The 13,203-nt window shown below is 40.2% G+C and overlaps 1 protein-coding gene across 2 annotated transcripts in view; it reads right to left on the reverse strand.

Moving 5' to 3' along the window:
- The window catches only part of TEC (tec protein tyrosine kinase), a 101,570-nt gene that overhangs the window by 84,529 nt on the left and 3,838 nt on the right, over positions 1 to 13,203 (reverse strand). The window lies entirely within an intron of this gene.

Raw genomic sequence — 13,203 nt, forward strand, 5'->3', positions numbered from 1 at the left:
AAGTGAATTGGTGACAGCCATTTCTTCCCTTCCTTCACCACACCTTTATAAGACATCATTGTGTATCAAACCATAAATGCAATGGAAGTGGGTAAGCATCGACCTATGAACCAGGAAGTCATGGTTCGATTCCCAGTCAGGGGTCAGAGCACATGCCCAAGGCTGCGGGCTCGATCCCCAGTAGGGTGTGTGCAGGAAGCAGCCAATCAATGATTTGCTCTCATCATTGATGTTTCTATCTCTCTCTCCCTCTCCGTTCCTCTCTGAAATCAATAAAAACATATTAAAAAAAAAAAAAAAAGAACATAAGGGGTTACTTGAGACCACAGCCAGAGACTTGACACTGAGTTAGCCACTGAGGAATTCCACCATCTTCACACCCAACCTGATACCTCAGAAGCACCCTTGCAACTCCCTAGTACTGCTCTGTCATCATCCAATTAGGCCCTTCCATTTTCCACTTGGTTATTTCAGAGCAGCTTAACTCTGTATATCAGTTCCTTCCTTTATAAAACATGGAAGTAAATACCATGAAGTTATTGTGAGGTTTAATGAGATGTGGGAAAGAACTTAGTTATTTTGAAAACAGTATACAAATGTTCATCATTTTTTTAATTCCACTGCTCTTTTCCTAGCTCAGAGCATTGTACTCTTGACCACAATAGGAGCTTTCCAACTGATCTTCCTTTACTCATGTTATTCACACTACATACCCCTCATTCCCATTGGATCACTCTTCAAAGACACCACTTCGATCATGCCATTTCATTCAACAGAAATCCTCAATGCCTCCCTCCATGTCTCCTCAAAGCCTCCTCCCACCTGCAGGATAAAGTCAAACTCCTTAGTTTGACACTGGATTGTCTAGAATCTGGCTACAACCTAACATCGAATTTTTATTTCTACTGTTCCCCATATATTCTACACCCAGTCAAAATACTTGGCATTCAATCCCTGGTCTAGAGTCCCCTCTCTCCCTATGAAAGCTCCACTATGTCAAAACACACTTTCTTGATGAAGCCTTTCATGCTGATTCCAATTAATTAAAAACCTTCCAATTCAGCCCTAGCTGGTTTGACTCAGTGGATTGAGTGTTGACCTGCAGACCGAAAGGTCCCGGGTTTGATTCTAGCCAAGAATTGCAGGATCTTCAGCCCCAGTGGGGGGCACATGCAGGAGGCAACCTCTCGAAGATCAATGTTTCTCTCGTGCTCTCCCTTTCACTCTAAAAATCAATGGAAAAATATCCTCAGGTGAGGATTAACAACAAAAAACCCTGCCAATTCACAACCCTGCCAATTCACGGACCCATAATCTCTGTCTCACTCATCATAGAGCTCATCATAATCTTCCATGTTATACAGCAATTAATGAACATATTTGAATTTTCACCTAGATTTTAACCTACCAAATAATTAGTTCTAGAACAACCTAAGGAGATTTTCTTCTTTTTTTAATCCTCGCTGGAGGATATTTTTTCCATTGATTTTCTAGAGAGAGTAGAAGTGAGGAGGAGAGACAGAGAGAGAGAGAAACATCAATATGAGAGAGACACATCAATGGATTGCCTCCCCCACAGCTCCCAATCAGAGCGGGGATAGAGCCTGCAACTCAGGAATGTGCCTTGACCGAAATCGAACCCAGGACCCTTCAGTCTGAGGGCCAACGCTTTAACCACAGAGCCAAACCAATTAGGGCAGGAGATTTTCTTTTGAATGTACATGTCCAGGACCCAGATCTTTTTATTCAGTTGTTCTGGGGTGAGGCCCAGGGCATCATGATTTAATGTGCAAGTAGATTTGAGAGCCACTAACTTAAAGAAAGAGCTTGGACTCTTCCACTAACTCTTTACACCATTCTTGGTGTTTACAGCAGCCTCTCAGTAAATAGTTGGGTTAAAAGACCTATTAACAATTAACCCATTAGCTAAACTAAGATAAAAAGTCAGAAAAAAAGCTCTTGTTCCTTTTGCATCTAAGTTGGTCTTCCTTATTCTAAATTAAAACTTTGGTGCCCTCTTTCCTTTTTTCTTTTCCTCCTGAGAAGCTGCTGATCTGTAAATACCACATCTTTGGAAATTATCTTTTCATCTTTGTGCAGCACATCTTCAACACAGGGTGTAAACAATTTACAAAAATTGGCTGTAAGAGAAAAGCAAGCTATTCCCTGGAAAACAGGTCATATGCAAATGTGTAGTTCCCGGCCCAGTGAGTAACACCATAGTTACCGAACGGAAGACTTTTGGAAGTCCTGGAGGATAAGTGGGGTGTGGCTCATCTGCAGCTCTAGAGGCAAAAGGTCTCAACACCAGGGGCAGGTGATTCCACAAGCTTAAAAGTAGGTTTCATAGAAGGGATTGAAATTCAGAGTGGCAATCATCAAAGGCAATGAAGGATGATGGAGAAAAATCCCAAAGGAAATTGATTTCTAACCCAAAATTCTATACTCAGCCAAACTGGCAATGCAGTGACAAGAGAATAAAGATATCTTTCAAATATGCAAGGCTTAAAATTAAAAAGTTTTACCTACTATTCAGCCTTCTCAAAAAGCCACTTGAAGATGTACTCTACCAAAAGAAAGAAGCCACAAAATACATGGAATACAGGAAACAAAGATTCCAACACAAAAGAAAGGTAAGGAGAATCTCCCAGATGATGCTGGAGGGAAAACCTAAGATGACATTGAGCAGCAGGCCAAGAGAGCAACTAGGCCAAATTAGATCAAGTTAGAAGGTTCATGGAAAGAGTTTTTTTAGGAGATGAACCTAAAGATATTGAGAGAAGATCTACAGTTAATCAGTAAAACTTTGCCAACTTAAAAAAAATAATAATTCTCTAAAGAAGACGAGATTATTTTCCTCTGTTGTTTTTTTTTTAAGTTTTAATAGACTTTTAGGGGAGAAGAGTAGAGAGCATATATCTTTCCACTGCCATCTTCCAATAATTTTCTGATTCTCAGAGGCAAACATTTTATTTAAAAAAAAACACACATTTGTGTACTGTCACTCTCTAAGTAACCTACTTGTGTTGCTACTTCTTGATTTTTCAATGTTAGGTATGCTCTATTGACTTCCTCCTAGTACTATGGAGGATCTAGGTCTTTCACAATGTATTCCCCACCCACACACACAAGAAAATTTCCTGCACTCACTTACCCTCAATATATTTATATGGGTAGTAATATTACTATTTTTTGTTTACATTATGATGTTCTAGATCAGCAGTCACCAACCGGTGGTCTGTGGACCACTGGTGGTCCATGAGGTCCGAAAGGTTGGTGACCGCTGTTCTAGATGTATTCTACACAGCTGAACTCTGTAGAATACTGTGATTATTTTTCTTTACTTTCCCTGGAATTGATTTATTTTATTTTATTTTATATTTGTAATTAAAGTTTTATTACAACACAGCCATACTCAGTTGTTTACATATTGTCTGTAACTGCTTTCACACTACAATGACAGCGGTGAATAGCTGCAACAGAGACCATATGGTCTGGAAGGTCTTTTTTTTTTTTTACTTTTTTTTTATTGTTGACACTATTACAGATGTTCCCATCCCTCCCTTTGCCTGCTCCCACCCAGCCCTCACCACCCTCCCCTTCCCTCTGGCCATCACCACACTATTGTCTGTGTCTATGACAAGAAATAATAAGTGCTGGCAAAGGTGTGGAGAAAAAGGAACCCTTGTTCACTATTGGTGGGAATGTAAATTGGTGCAGCCGCTATGGAAAATAGTATGGAGGTTCCTCAAAAAAATTAAGATTAGCATTACCATATGATCCAGCCATCCCTCTCAAGTACATATACCTGAAAAACTTAAAAACACTGACATGAAAAAAATTATGCAGCCCTATGTTCATTGCAGCATTATTTATAATAGCCAAGATATGAAAACAACCTAAGTGTCCATCAGTGGATGAATGGACAAAGAAGATGTGGTATATGTACACAATGGAATATTATGCAGCCATAAAAAAGAACAAAATCTTACCATTTGCAATAGCAAAGACAGACATTGAGGGTATTAAGCTAAGTGAAATAAGTCAGACAGAGAAAGAAAAAATACCATATGATATAACTTTTATATGTGAGTTCTTTAAAAAAAAAAACACAAGCTCAGAGACAGAGACAGGGGTTAGAGGGTAGGCAAAATGGGTAAAGGAGGTCAAAAGGTACCAATTTCCAATAATAAAACAAATAAGTCCTGGTAATGTAATGTACAGCATGGTGACTATAGTTGATAATACTATACTGCATATTTGAAAGTTGCTGAGAGTAAATCTTAATGTAACTAGACTTATTGTGGTGATCATTTTGCAATATATACAAAAATCCAATTATGTTGCACAACTGAAACTAATATAATGTTATATGTCAATTTACCTCAATCTTTAAAAAATTAAAAATAAATTTTTAAAAGTTTAGAAAACCTAACATTTTAGTCTTTGAGCACCAATATTCTGAAGTAGATAATGGAAACTGTCAGTTTCATCCATGAGAAACGCAAGCCACCTAGAATTTATGTTCTCTGTCCAGTGTTACAAATCTGAGTACCAGTCTAATGATTCTCAGTTTCACAGTTTGGCAATTTTAACCAAAAGATCTTAGCACCTCCTTCACCATAAAAGGATAGCTACTAGGGCTGTCCATTCTAGTCTCTACACCTTTCACAGTACTGTATTTTTAATCAAGAGAACAGAAGTACTGCCCTGGTGGGGTGGCTCAGTTGGTTAGAGCATCGGCCCATACACAAAAGCTTGTGGGTTTATTGCTGGTCAGGGCACATACCTAGGATTGTTTCAGGTTCAATCCCTGGTCAGGGTGTGTGCAGAATGTAACTGATCAATGTTTCTCTCTCACATCGATGTTTCTCTCTCTCCCTATCTATCTATCTACCTATCTATCTCTATCTCTATCTCCCTTTCTCCTTCCCTCCCTCCATCCCCTCCTGCCTCCCTTCTCTCTGTAAAAAACACGTCCTCAGGTGAAGATTTAAAAAAAGAGAGAACAGAAGTGCTAACCAGGAAAGGTAGTCAGAGACAGATGAAAACAAAAGTAATTTGAGTTACCAAATGATAGCTTGGTAAGGGGTTCAGTAAATAAGAAACAAACATCCTAATTATCAGGGTGGGAGAAGGATAAACTCCTTAAAGGAAGGAGCGGAGTGATTTGAGGCTGTTGAAATTCATATCATTTAGGTTGAGCCATATGAAATTGTCATTACCCAGCGCTATTTTATCTACAAAATCTGCCATATTATATAATTCAATCTAACATTTGGTTATGCCCTAAGATCAATAGAGTTTAGTTAAAACCCTCTGTTTCAGAACTTCTACACCAGAACGCATAACCTTTATACATCTCATCATAGGTTTATGACAAAGTTAGCGTTTGTTCCCAATGTTAAGAAATCCAGCATAAATAAACATCAGACTGATGTTTATCTGAGAAACCAAATACTGTAGATTATATTTCCGTTCAAAGGTACCTAAAATGGGTAGCTATTATATCAGAACAGCTCTAACCATGCTCTCTCCTGCAATGTATACTCTCAGCTTAAACTCAATTTCCTTTTGTAAAAGCAGAATTAAGTAACAGAAATACAAGCAAAAAAAAAAAAGTATTAGGCTGATTTCTATCCGAATAAATGGTACATTCTAAGCTCCCCATTTAAGATCATGAAGTGAAGCTACCGCCTTTCTAATCTATTGAACAAAGGCAGCCATTCGGCCAGTTGATATGTAGTAGGTTACAAAGTTTTGAGTGTTTGTTGACCTACTGAAGCTGAACTGGTGAGGAATTCAAGAATCAAGCTATCTAATGTCCATCAATAGACAAATGGATAAAAAAGCTGTGGTGCATTTTTACCAGGGAACATTACTCAGCCATAAAAAAGAACGAAATCTTGCCATTTACAACACAGATGGACCTAAAGGAAATTATGCAAGTGAAATAAATTAGACAGAGAAAGACAAATACCAAATGGTTTCACTTGTACGTGGAATCTAAAAACAAACACACAAAATAAACAAACAAAACAGAAACAAACTTATAATTACAAAGAACATTTTGAAAAGGTAATTGGGGGGGTAGTGAAAGAAGGAAAGGGATTAATACGTACAATTGCCAATTATAAAAATAGTCACAGGGATGTAAAGTACTGCATAGGGAATATAGTCAATATTATTGTAATAACTATGTATGTAGCAGATGGTACCAGACTTACTGGGGTGATCACTTTATAGGTTATATAAATGTCTAATCACTATGCTGTATTATGCCTAAGGTCAGTAGAGTTTAGTTAAAGCCCCTGTTTCAGAACTTCTACTTCTACCTAAATTGAAACTAATATTATATGTCAATGGTAACTGAAAAATAAATGTTATTTTTTAAAAGTATCTAGTAAAACCCTTACCTAAAGAGAAGACAAAAGGCCAAAGTTACAGCGACCAGCTGACTTATCTCTCCTGGTAATGTACCCTGGACCCCAGCTCACTACCATATGGTGGGTGATTGGACTAAAGAGGCAAGTGAACCTGGAAGCAGACCATGCAGTGCTGCACTGAGAAGAGCTGTTCGTATTGTCCATATAGCACAGGTATACACACAGACACAGCAGGTGCTCTTTAACACAGGCTTGGGTCCTACACTGAAGTTCCCCTCTGTGGTCTGTGGCTGCGACTGGGGTTGGGAACCTCACCATTTACAAAAAGGAAGAAAAAAGAGTAATAAATGGAGGGAAATGTTTTAGAAAATAAACCACGTGCAATACTTCCAAGAATCAACACATGTACTTACTATACTAGAGATTCATAGTTACACGGTTCTAGAGAGAAGAAAAGTTATCGTAACATAAAAATGTTCATTTACCAACTGACCACATAGGCCCCAAGCAAATATCCCTTTCATATTACTAGGTTCTACTTTGCTGGTCTTTATCCCTCACTGAATAAGAGATGCAACAGTCAACAATACAGGTGCCAATGAACTCGCAAATAGTCAAAAGATGAGGATCAAGACGTCAGTGAGGGCGATACTGGAGAACTGCTCAATCACACTCAAAAATAACACAATAGAGGTGTCAAAACAGAATACAGAATGATTTACAATCAAAATAGTAAGATACCCTGTACAAGAGTGCTCTTTGCTCCCTTTTACACACACACACACACACACACACACACACACCAATCCATTCTCCCTTCTTCCTGGACATATGGACTAGAGATGATATCCCCTAGCCTTCTTTGCAGTTAGGTGTGGCCATCTAAGTTAAAGCCTATTAAAGAACAAAATTCAATTGAGTACACTTGGATATTTCATTGGCTTTATTTAGTGATTCATGAATTGGGCAGTATCCCATGTAGCAACCAGAAGGGCGCTCCAATGAGCTGTACAAAATAAAAGGTTTTTAAGGCCAAAAAAAAAGTGTAGGACTAAGAAATTAAGTGGAGTGTTTCAGGCAAGGACAGCTTCCATAAGGAGAATGCTGGGGTTTTATCAAACAGACTAGTGGGCCGGTGCACGAAATTTGTGCACAATAAAAGGGAATTAGTTAGAGGAATTATTTTAATATTGCTATTTGCCCTTTCTCTATAATAGAAGTGTCAGAGATGAAAGAAAATTAGTAAAATGTATATGAAAATCTCCCTCCTGTCAGAGTCTGGGGCGCACCGCAGGACCCAGAGTCAAGTCCCCGCCCACCGGCACACACCTCAAAATCACGCGAGACCCAGACCCGGCCGGCTCCACCCCTGTCAAGCCCCGCAGGGCAGGGGGGTGCAGCCTCAGGTCCCCCGTCAAGCCCAGCCAGGGTGGGGGGGGCCTCAGATCCCCCGGCCCCAGCGCTGGGGCAGGAGGGTGTAGCCTCAGGTCCCCCAGCGCAGCCTCAAGTCTCCCAGCCCCGGCGCAAGGGCCCAAGGGTGCAAGGGTGTGATGACCATTTGCATATTAGCTCTTTATTATATAGGATTACCTCACTAGTTTTGATCAGGAGATTCCACTCCTGGGAGAGTGGAACTGCAGGTAACCTAGTTACTACGTTTTGGTTTGGTGACGTAGCTTAAATTGTTTCTTTCCTTCACAAGCCAAAGGGATATGTGCAGAATTGAGATGTGGATCATCTTCAATTTAAAGACAAGTGACTTTCCCTAGGTTTAGAGCATTTTCCACCCTCCCACCAGCTGGAACGTACACACGGCAAACTCAACTTTCCTTCTGCATTCCAGGCGACACCCAAATGAGCCAAAGGAGAGGAGGAGGAATGACATGGAACCGGAACCTGGTCTTTGAATGACCCCAGGGAGCAGAGCTGCCCCACCAGCCTAGACATTGTAAGAAATAAACACACTTCCATCTTATTTTTGAAATGACATATAATTGTTTTTTGTTATGGTGGCTTAACCTTTATTCTACCTAGTAGACCACACCCATGCAAAAACTGATTAAGCTTTCTACTGCTTTTGAAAAAAATGGCCCTCTTTGGATTGTGCTGACAAATTCAAATGAACTGAAGGAAGTAAACGTTTATCATGCATTTCCATCAGAAAAACTATCTCAAGAAAACAATTAATACTTGATTCACTCTTTGTTCTAAGAGTTAGCAAGTATAATCTAAGCGGTGCCATATCTGAGATAAAATAAACATGTTAAAGTCTGAATCATACTGGGCTTTTCTTTTCTTTTACTACTTACTATGATAGTTAAGTGGATTCACTTTAAGTGACAATATTCTGGCACTAATTCTGCCCAGATGTGGGAATTTCTGACATAAAACAAATATTTCTCTTTTTGCTTCATGCTATTTCAAAGGGAAACGATAACCATTGAAAACAGGCATAAACAGCAAGTATCTCAAGTGAGTAAAGTACCTTTTACTAGAAGAAAACATGAGAATAAAGAAAAGTAATTTAGAAATTATATATAAAATAAGCAAATGCCTATAGGTGTTCCTTGACTACAGTATTCGAAGTTGTTTTTAATGAGGAACATATGTCTATGTCAACGTATTTTTTCCTTCTGGTTTTTAAAATAGGAATAGGGAATCCAAGTCATCATTGCATTCAACTGTTTTACAGAATGAGAAAGCTTTTGAACAAAACAGTTCAAGAACAAAAAGAGTGACCGAGGAGGATTCGATGAAATTTAAAAGTCCTGAGACAGCTCAACTAGCTGAAGCGTATGATGAGACACTGTGGCAACCTGAACACTAACTGGATATTGATGCCATTAAGTGTTTTTTGTAACATTTGTTTCCTAATATTAAGATTTGATGATATCAAGATAGTGTTGAGTCCTGGCTGGTTGCTCAGTGGTTAGAGCATTGGCCTGCAGACCTAAGAGTCACAGGTTCAATTCCAGGTCAAGGGCATGTACCTTGGTTGCAGGTTCCCCAGCCCCAGTAGGAGTGCTTGCGGTAGGCAACCAACCTATGTGTTTCTCTTCATCGATATTTCTCTCTCTCTCTCTCTCTCCCCCACTCCTCCCTCCTTTCCACTCTCTCTAGAAATCAATGGAAAAAATATCCTCAGATGAAAATTTTTTTTAAAAAAAGATAGTGTTATGCCCTAGCTGGTTTGGCTCAGTAGCTAGAGTGTCAGCCTGCGGACTGAAGGGTCCCAGGTTCGATTCCGGTCAAGGGCACATGCCCGGGTTGCTGGCTACATCCCCAGTAGGAGGCGTGCAGGAAGCAGCCAATCAATGATTCTCTCTCATCATTGATGTTTCTATCTCTCTCTCCCTCTCCCTTCCTCTCTGAAATCAATTTTTAAAAAAATTTTTTTAAAGATAATGTTGGGTTGTTTTAGAGCAGTGGTTCTCAACCTTCTGGCCCTTTAAATACAGTTCCTCATGTTGTGACCCAACCATAAAATTATTTTCGTTGCTACTTCATAACTGTAATGCATGAATCGTCATGTAGATATCTGATATGCAGGATGGTCTTAGGCGACCCCTGTGAAAGGGTCGTTCGACCGCCAAAGGGGTCCTGACCCACAGGTTGAGAACCACTGTTTTAGAGTTTTTTGAGTGTGATAATAGTATTGTGTATTTTTAAGAGTTCTTCTTTTGCAGCTACATACTGAAAATTTTAGAGGTAAAATAATGCCTGTGATTTGCTTCATAATCTGGTAAGGGCTATGTGGGTGTACAGACAAAATAAAATTGTTCTTGAGTTGATAAGTAGTGAAGCTAAGTGATAGATACAGGGGTTCATTATACTACCCTATTTTTGTTTAAGTTTGAAATTTTCCATAACAAAAAATTTTAAAATATGTTTAAGAGTTTTCCTTTAAATGGTTTTCCATGTCCTTGTCATCCAACACTTTAGAACTGGCAAGAAAAAGAATAGAAAAAGTTGAAAGAAGGAAGACAAGAGGGGAGGGGACCAAGGCAGACCAGTGAAAGTAAATGAAGGTGGGTGAGTTCTCCTTTATGAGAATGTCTTCCTCAAGGATGGACTTACCACCCCACCTTGCTCATCAGGAAAGCTCTTCCAAAGATTCCTTGAGTCAACTGAGCCACAAAATAATGTAATGTGGTACTATCTCTTCTTGGACAAGCAGGAATTTGTATCTCTAGCAAAATAAAATCACAGTCTATGGGACATTTGTCCTTTTTGTAACTCCTCCCTTCCCTTTATTTCCTTTCCTTTCCCCTGTTCAAATTTCATGGAAGAAGTTTGCTTTTCAAATTTACAGCATGATAAAAGGAAAATTCTGCGCAGGTTAACAAAGTACCAAGGCACAGTAGGTAGCCGGGTAAAGTGCATATATTCAAATTGCAGTCTTTTAATAAAAGAATCATTAAGATCACCAAAGGTAACCAGCATAACTGAAACCACAGAGCATAGTAAAACAAGGAGGCAAATTTGACCAGAAAAAATAGTTAACCTTACTTCTAAGGTTTGTGGAGCTCAGTTATTAAAGAGCTGTTATATACATGATCTCTAAGAGGAAAAAAAATAAACTGACAAAAATACTAAAATCATTGAAAACATTCTCATACGTCACATATAACAAATAAAAATTATAAACTACATTCAAAAAGTATCATGGATATAAAGCAAATAAAAATGTATAGCTGCTGCCTAGTTCTTTTGGACTCTCTCTCTTCGAGCCCAGCTACCATAGTGAGAGAAGCTTGCGCCAAATGGAAAAGCCACATACAGGTGCACCAGCGGAGAATTCCACTGAGCTCAGCCTTCAAGTCACCTCAGCCTCGGAGCCAGACATACAAGGGAGAAAACTTTCAGGGGATTCTAGCCCCAGGTTGTCTGAGTCACACCCAGCTATCAAGATTTCTAAGATAAGGGCACAGACATTGTGGAGTAGACACCTTGTGCTGTCCAATCCTTACAGATTCTATGAGTGTGATAAAATGGTGGTTGCTGCTGTGTGCCTTTAAGTGGAGGGTGGTTTGTTACGTAGCAATAGATAACTGAGACATATGATTCTATATAATTTTGCTGTTATTGTTTGTATTTTTTACATAAAGATTGTTAAATTAAATTTATTGGGGTGACACTGGTTTACAGGATTATATAGGTTTCAAGTGTACATTTCTATGATACATGATCTGCATATTGCATTGTGTGCCCACCACCCAAAGTCAAATGATCTTCTGTCACCTTATATTTGGTCCCCTTTATCCTTTACTAGAGGCCCGGTGTGTGTCCCTCAGCCCAGCCTGCACTGCACCCTCTACAATCTGGGACCCCTCGGGGGATGTCCGACTGCCGGCAGTCAGACATCCCTTTCACAATCCGGGACTGCTGGCTCCCAACCACTTGCCTGCCTGTCTGCCTGACTGCCCCTGACCGCTTCTGCCTGCCAGCCTGATCACCCCCTAACCACTCTCCTGCCAGCTTGATCGACGCCTAACTGCTCCCTTGCCGGCCCAATTGCCCCCAACTGCCCTCCCCTGCCGGCCCGGTCGCCCCCAACTGCCCTCCTCTGCCGGCCTGGTTGCCCCCAACTGCCCTCCTCTGCCGGCCTGGTCACCCCCAACTGCCCTCCTCTGCAGGCCTGGTCACCCCCAACTGCCCTCCCCTCCTGGCCTGGTCGCCCCCAACTGCCCTCCCCTATAGGCCTGGTCACCCCCAACTGCCCTCCCCTACAGACCTGCTTGCCACCAACTGCCCTCCCCTGCAGACCTGGTCACCCCCAACTGCCCTCCCCTGCAGGCCTGACCACCCACAACTGCCCTCCCCTGCCGGCCTGGTTGCCCCTAACTTCCCTCCCCTGCCGGCCATCTTGTGGCCACATGGGGGCAACCATCTTTATACGAGGGCATGATGGTCAATTTGCATATTACCTCTTTATTATATAGGCTTACTCCCCCTGTGATAACCACCATACTGTTGTGTGTCTATGACATTCAGTTTTATACCCCACATATGAGTGAAATCATAGTTCTTAACTTTTTCTGTCTGACTTATTTTGCTTAGGATGATATTCTCAAAGTCCATCCATGTTGTCGCAAATGTAAAGTATTTCATCTTTTCCTAGGGCTGAGCAGTATTCCATAGCATATATGTACCACATCTTCTTTACCCAATCATCTATCCAAGGACACTTGGGTTGTTTCCATGTCTTGGCCACCATGAATAATGCTGCAATGAACATAGGATACATATATCTTTGCAAATAAATGTTTTCAAATTTTTCAGGTAGATAACCAGAAGGAGGGTTGCTAGATCATATGATAACACTATCAATTTTGGGGGGACCCTCCATACTGTTTTCCATAATGGCTATACCAGTTTACATTCCCACCAGCAGTGAATGAGGGTTCCTTTTTCTCTACAACCTCTCCAACACTAATTACTTCTCTTGTTGATAACAGCCATTCTAACAAATAATACAGATTTAATGCAATCCCCATCAAAATCCCAATAACATTCTTTAAAGAAATAGAACAAAAAATCATCAGATTTGTACGGAACCACAAAAGACCCCGAAGAACCAAAGCAATCCTCAAAAATAAAGAACAAAGCCAAAGTTATCACACTACCTGACTTCAAATTATACTACTAAGAAACAATAATGAAAACAGCATGGTATTGGCAGAAAATGGAACACACAGACCAATAGAACAAAATTGAGGGCCCAGAAATAAAACCACATGTATATGGGCAAATAATTTTTGACAAAGGAGCCAAAAACACACAATGGAGAAAAGAAAGCCTCTTCAATAACTGGTGC

The sequence above is a fragment of the Myotis lucifugus genome, unplaced genomic scaffold (genome assembly GCF_000147115.1).
Source record: "Myotis lucifugus unplaced genomic scaffold, Myoluc2.0 scaffold_349, whole genome shotgun sequence".
Lineage (NCBI taxonomy): Eukaryota > Metazoa > Chordata > Mammalia > Chiroptera > Vespertilionidae > Myotis > Myotis lucifugus.